This window comes from Hyperolius riggenbachi, chromosome 1 (assembly GCF_040937935.1).
Source record: "Hyperolius riggenbachi isolate aHypRig1 chromosome 1, aHypRig1.pri, whole genome shotgun sequence".
NCBI classification, from domain to species: Eukaryota; Metazoa; Chordata; class Amphibia; order Anura; family Hyperoliidae; genus Hyperolius; species Hyperolius riggenbachi.
The window spans coordinates 279,331,531-279,338,851 of NC_090646.1; positions in this window are offsets into that span (position 1 = coordinate 279,331,531).

A 7,321-nucleotide genomic window follows, 5' to 3' on the forward strand; every position below is an offset into this window, starting at 1 on the left:
TAATTGGCTGGCGGGTTGACGTCGCGGGTGGGCACATCCAGCGTGCGATCCCAGGCCAGCTAGTCCGCAACGAGCCGCCGCCCCTAGGTAGGCAAGTGGTTAAAATCACAATCCAGTAAAATATATATCTATATCTATCTATCTATCTATCTATCTATCTATCTATCTATCTATCTATCTATAGGTGGTTGGGAGGGGATCAAGGGATACATGGGGGGGAGATCTGGATAAAAAAGTGTTTTTTACACTAAAATCGCACAGCCTGTCACGGCTGCAGGCTGTGCGTCTCTCCCTGTCACACAAGATCCACAGTGACAGGGAGGCGGAACGGCAACTATGTTGCCTTTCGGAGGGTGATCGCTGTGATTGGCTCACAGCGACCACACGGCAGGGGGCCAATCAGTGACGGCTGCTGCCGATACCCGGAAGCCTTAGCTGTCATAAGACAGCTAAGTGCAGCCGGTTCGGTGCGCACGATCGCGGCGGGGAGCGGCGGCGCCGGTGATAGAGATCTACGCCGTGCCAGCCAGGAGCCCATCAAAACAGGGGGTAGATCTCTATCACCTCGGTCCGGAAATGGTTAAGCAATACCAGTTGCCTGGCTATCCTGCTGATCTTTTGCCTTGAATACTTTTAGCTACAGACTTTGAACAAGCATATGCAAATCAGGTGTATCTGACATTGTCAGATCTGACAAGATTAGCTGCATGCTTGTTTCTGGTGTTATTCAAACACTTCTGCAGCCAAATAGATCAGATGGACTGTCAGGCAACTGGTATTAATTTAAAGGAAATAAATATGGCAGCCTCCATATTCTTCTCACTTCAGCTGTCCTTTAAAGGGAACCTGAATTGAGTAAAATTATTTAAAATAAACATATGATGTACAGTATCTACAAATAAATATTACATACTTACCTCACCATCGGTTCCTCTCAGAAGCTCACCATTTTCTTCTTACAGTGATCCCTTCCAGTTCTGACAACAGTTTGTCAGAACTGAAATATACCAGTTGCTGTCAGTTATATATCAGCTGCTGTCAATTACAACTGAATGTGCAAGGTAATGTCCATGTTTCCCTATGGCTCAAGTGGTCAATATAACAGTTTAACAGTGTGCTGACCAGGAAGCCATTTTCAAAATGGAGGACAGAGAATTCCATTGATCACAGTGGACACACAGGACGCAGGAGAGGAAAAAGATTGATGAGCAGACTACATGGGAGGCAAGTATGACCTCTATGGTTATTTTGACTTTTTATTTTCAGTTCAGGTTCTCTTTAAGTGTTTTACATTCATTTTTTCGTGTGTTTAATGCTTTAGGGCAGGGGTCCCCAAACTTTTTCAGTCAAGGGCCGGGTCAACATACTTCAGACTGCTGGGGGGCCGGAGTATACATGAAATGATGTAGAAAACATTGAGCCTAGGTATTGTAGACAGCGCCTATTAACATGGGCAGCCCTCATTTAACCAGAGCACATGTTATGCCTCAACACAATATGTGCAGATAGAATTAACCCCCCCCCCCCCCCCAACACAGTATGTGCAGGTAGTGTGCTCTCCAACACAGTATGTGCAGATATCGTGACCCTAACATGGCAAGTCTTATGTGAGCCATGATGTCACCCAATTGTCTGCCAAAGCCTGCAGCCCAATTTCACCCATACACACACATGATCTTTGTAGAAATATATGCAGTGCAACCCTCCATTTCCCCTTCGCAAAGAAACCATAACATTTCTGCACAGCACTGACCAAAATAGGATTAGGGCTCGTTTCCACTATCGCGAATCTGCATGCGTCCAACGCATGCAGATCCGCACATGTAATACAAGTGGATGGGCCTGTTTCCACTGTAGCGTTGTTGAGGTGCGTTTTTTTCAGCGTGAAAAAAACGCACAAAAGAGCCAACGATTTCGCCTGCGTCGGGAATCCGTGCGAATCGCCGCTAATGTATTTAATAGTAAAAACGCATGCGTTTGTTACATGCGTTTTTACCCGCGATTTCGCGTGCGATTTCGCACCTTTTTCAATTTTATTTAGCCCTGGCAGTGTCATGGTTAATTTCGCATGGCACCCTGCCATGCGAAATCGCAGGCGAAATCGCGGGTAAAAACGCATGTGGAAACGCATCCGCATGCGTTTTTACAAGCGTCGGAATGCGGCCGAAATCGCGTCGCAACAGTGGGAACGAGCCTCATGCTTGTTACAAGTTATCCCCTCCATTCAGTAACCCAGAAGCCAACAAATGATTGCTTTCTGGCTTCCATGTGGTGGTGCCAGATCTGCTATTTTATATGCGGGCCACCAATATTTAAAGATGCAGCAGACCGCATCTATAAGTGTGTGTCACGGGGGGGGGGGGGGGTTCGGTGCATTCAGCCCGCGGGCCTTAGTTTGAGGACCACTGCTTTAGGGGATTTTTTTTTTTTTTTGATGAGGCTACCACCACTTTAAGGTGAGTGAATAGGACAGGAAAAGAGGAGGGAATGGGAGGGTGACAGTAGGGAACATTGTTGCAAGCCTGCTTCTTCCTGTCTAAAAATTTGACTTAATGGGACCTGAGAGGAATGAGGAAAGGTACAGACAGCGCACAAAGTTCCATTGTAGCAGGCGGAACAACAAGACACTGCCAGGTCTCCCCAACAAAAACCCTGTTGGCCGGGCCCCCTGCACTCCTCCTAAGTTCACTGAACTGTGCACATTGCAAAACCCCTCCAGCTGGGCAGCAAAACCTGTCTAACTTTGACTAAACGCGTATTAGGGTAACTATAGCTGTACAAGAAATAATTGGTCTGAAGGCAGCGCCGGTTCTAGACCAAACCTCCCCCCCCCCCCCCCCCAGATATGGAATGATCGCACAGCACCCAAAAATGTTCACCCTCAATATAGATAGCCAGGTATAGGTGCCCCTTGTATAAGGTAGCCAGGTATAGTTGCCCCCAGTGTAGGGAGCCAGCATAGTTGCACCAGTATAGGTAATGCCCTAGTTTAGGTAGCATTGTTGCCCACAGTATAGTTGGCCCAGAAAAGGTAATATAGTTACCTCGGTATAGGTAGCTAGTATAGTTGCCCCAAGTATAGGTAGTATATTGTCCCCCAGTCTAGGTTGCATAGTTGCCCCAGTATAGGTAGCAGCCAGGAAGGGAGGTGGGCAGTAGTGAGAGGAGGGGGTCGGACCCCCCTTATGGAAGAGGTATGTTAATATCATTCCATGCCCGCTGCGTCAACACGCTGCCTAGCCCATTATCTAGAGGGGGAGCGCGGACGGGGGAACCCAGGCGAGAAAGGGGCGCCCTCCAACCGCCCCGCTGTCCCCCCCCTTCCTGGCTGCTACACCCTCCAGCTCACTTCACGGCAACCCCCTATGGCCAGGGGTAAGCTGGGTGGCGGCAGGCCAGGCATACTTCCTGGTCCTGCCTGGTGCCACCCCAGACTTCCGCCACTTGAGGAAGATGCCTCACTCGGTGTCATGGGTGAGCCGGGCCTGTCTGAAGGATATCTTAAACTTAATGAGAACTTTGGTAATATAACCTATGGAATCCTGCCTGCATCTTACATCCTGCCATTATGTGTTGGACTGACTTTGAGGCCTCTCTGCACAGCCTGCTTTATGGATCCTGCCTAGTGTGGTAGTTCTTGTTTCTATGGATTTGGGGTTCAGTGAATACTGTGATCATTATTTTTGTGCTGTCCAGGACTGGATTTTCCATGAGGCAACAAAGTTGCCTAGGACACAGTGGAGGCAAGAGACCCTGAGAGTTTGTAAATTCATTGGTAGCTCAGTGGTATGTAGTAACAGATCAATAATTCTAGCAGCACTGCAGTTCTCCGTGACCAACAGCATGCTTTCTACCTGCTTCTAGCATCCAGCTGCTACTTCAGTGAAGCTGTTCAACAAGTAAGAAAGTCACATCACCTCCTCAAGCACCAGATAATACAGTCAGTCTGAAAAGCATTCACAAAGGCAGAGAATGCTATGGTTACAGATGGATAGGGAAAATTACAGTGCCAAGGGATCTGTGGCTAGAAGGAGTTACTTAGTGTGCACTTATCAGATCCTAATTCCCAAATCAGTGGTACCCAGCATCAGGTACCGGATCTGACTGACTGCAGCAGGCAGGTTCATCATCTCCTTCTAGGAGACGAGCAGAATCAATCTAAGTAAGCTGCACCTCCTCCACCTTCTACTTTCAGCCTCTCCAGGTCCTTGCTGCATTCATGTCGGTCACACCGTCAGCTTGGATTTTGCATAGGCATTGACTGCTGTTGGTCACGGAGAACTGCAGTGCTGCTAGAATCATAGATATTTTACTACATACTACCGATGAATTTACACACCCTCAGCCTGGGTCCCCTCTTGCATTCACTGTGTCCTAGGCAACTTTGTGGAAAATCCAGTCCTGGACAGCACAAAGATAATGATCAACAAACAATAATAAGATAATGATCACTGTATTCACTGAATCTCAAATACATAGAAACAAGAACTACCACACTAGGCAGGATCCATAAAGCAGGCTGCGCAGAGAGGATTGTAGATTTGGAGCGGTGTCGTAAGGGAGCACTCACCCTACCTACCTATCTCATAACCTTTGACTTGCCTTTTAAATTGTTGTAACTGTTCCACCAAATATTTTCCAGTTAGAGCTATTGCATTATAAGTTGCTTATAAGAGGCTTACCAGAAGCATCTAAGCAACTAAAACCCTAAAGGACAATTTAAGTGAGAGTTATATGGAGGCTGCCATATTCATTTCCTTTTAAAGAAACACCAGTTGCCTGGCAGCCCTGCTGCTCTATTTGGCTGCAGTAGTGTCTGAATAACACACAAGAAACAAGCATGCAGCTAATCTTGTCAGATCTGACAATAACATCAGAAACAGCTGATCTGCTGCATGCTTGCTCAGGGTCTATGGCTACAAGTATTAGAGGCAGATCAGCAGGATAGCAGGCAACCGGTATCGCTTAAAAGGAGATAAATATGGTAGACTCCATATACCTCTCACTTCCATCAATAACGCAATCTCGCCTTCCATCAATAACACTGAAACACGCATTTTGTTGCGAGTTTACAATAATTTGCAAAGTAGCTAACAGAAACTGACAAAAGAAATGCTCACTTGAAAAGCGCAGTTTGGAAAAACGCACTTTTAAAATGTATGTGCTCACAAAATAACAGTGTGAAAAGGCCTTTACTTCACATGGGTAGTGAACTGATTGCACATCTCGGAGTCGACCTCACACTCTGCGCGTGGGTAAAGGACTGCCTCTCCAACAGGACGCAACAGGTGAAGCTGGGCAACTGCCTCTCCAGTGTTAGAACTACAAACACAGGTGCACCGCAGGGGTGTTTTCTGTCTCCTCTCCTGTTCTCACTGTACACCAACAGCTGTACATCATCCCCGGACTCTGCAAAGGTCATCAAATTTGCAGATGACACCACTATCATTGGGCTCATCGGAAGGGAGGGGGAACACGACCATCGCAGTGAGATCGAGAGAATCTGTAGATGGTGTGCGGCCAACAACCTCGTTCATAATGCAGCCAAAACAGTAGAACTGATCTTGGACTTCAGGAGACACCCTCCCACGCCACAACCAGTCCTCATCAATGAGACTGAAGTGACCATGGTATCTAGTGTTAAGGTGGTCACACACGATACAATAAAATGATCTAATTTTACGGCAATTCGATAAAAAACGATCGGATCTCCCGAAAAAAAAAAAGTTGTTTTTTTTCCATTCGACTGAAAAATCCGATCGGATTTCCCATTTTCTTCGATTTTTATCGATCCGGAATGCCAGATATTTTTCTTCAATCTTTCTAAAGATTGTATATACACACCCTAGCAATTTTCTCAGAGTTTCCAATCATTTTTATCAGAATTGGGGAAAAATTTAACATACGTGTGTGGTACATTGGTCATATTTTTGAAATGTTACAATCAGTCAGAAAAATTCATTGCAATTCTTAAATTGAACAGATATTTAAAAAAAAAAAATAATTGTATGGTGTGTGGCCACCTTTAGGTTCCTCGGAACAACCTTGACCATTGATCTAAGGTGGGGGCAGAACACTTCCAAAACCCAGAGGAAGGTTCAGCAGAGACTGTTCTTTCTACGCCAACTGAAAAAAAAAAATTCGGCATGCCACAGAAGCTGCTGTCCAGCTTCTACACTGCCACTATTGAAGCTACCCTCTGCTCCGCCATTATAGTGTGGTATGCGGGAGCAACCGCCAGAGACAAGTATAAAGTTCAAAGAGTCATCAGCTCAGCGGAAAGGGTCATTGGCTCTCCTCTGCCACCCCTAGATCTCCTAATAGGATTTCCCAGGACCCTCCCACCCAGGCTACCATTTCTTCAAGCTCCTTCCATCGGGCTGACGCTACAGAACCATCCGCCCAAGAACCAACAGGTGAAGGGACACATTTTTTCCTCAAGCAGCCCTCCTGCTGAACTCCAGACACTCGAGGGGTACTCTTGCCCCACCCAGCTAAATACTCTATGTACAGGGCATATAGGAGTCGGATCCTGCTTACCCAGCCATCACCCTAATACACTTCGAGGAACAACTCACGTCAAGGTGCTGCATGATGTAACCGACGGGGCTAGACAAATCCACTCCCTGGTGCGGCTACTCATAAGCAAACTGCATAGACTATGGGCTTGATTCACAAAGCGGTGCTAACCTACTTAGCACGTCTAAAGTGTTTAGAGGTGCTAACCAGGGTGCTAAGTAGGTTAGCACCGGATTTTTCAATCAGATCGTGCGCTAACTTTTACGCACGCAAAGTTTTACGCGTGCTAAGTCCCATAGGCTTTAATGGGCACTTCGCGCGGTGCGCCCTGCGCTCTGTGCAGTACGCGCGTAAAGTTTTACGTGCATTAAGTTTTGCGCGCGTAAAGTTTTATGCGCGAAAAGTTTGTTTAGACGTTCTAAGGGGGTTTTCACAGGCGTGCTAACAGTTAGCACCGCTTTGTGAATCAAGCCCTATATCTGTTGTGTTTCGTGTATTGCCTGCCTGTCTTCTGCTTGTTCTCATTGTTAACGTCCTAGTGTCAATTCTGTCTTTGCTCTATTGCCAATGCCATGTGAACCACAACCACCTTGGCGAAATAAAGATTCGGATTCTGAACCTGGGCAAATGTGTTGCAACTTTCTTTACCTAGCTCAAGCAATGAACTGAAGATAAAGCTATAATGTTGTAGAAAATGCCAGAACCTTCTACAGTAGACCTATAAGAGGAGATGGGCTGTGTAAGGGTTATTGCTGAGCGTCAGCATGTATCCTCTGTATTTGATTGAGCTACTGTATATGGA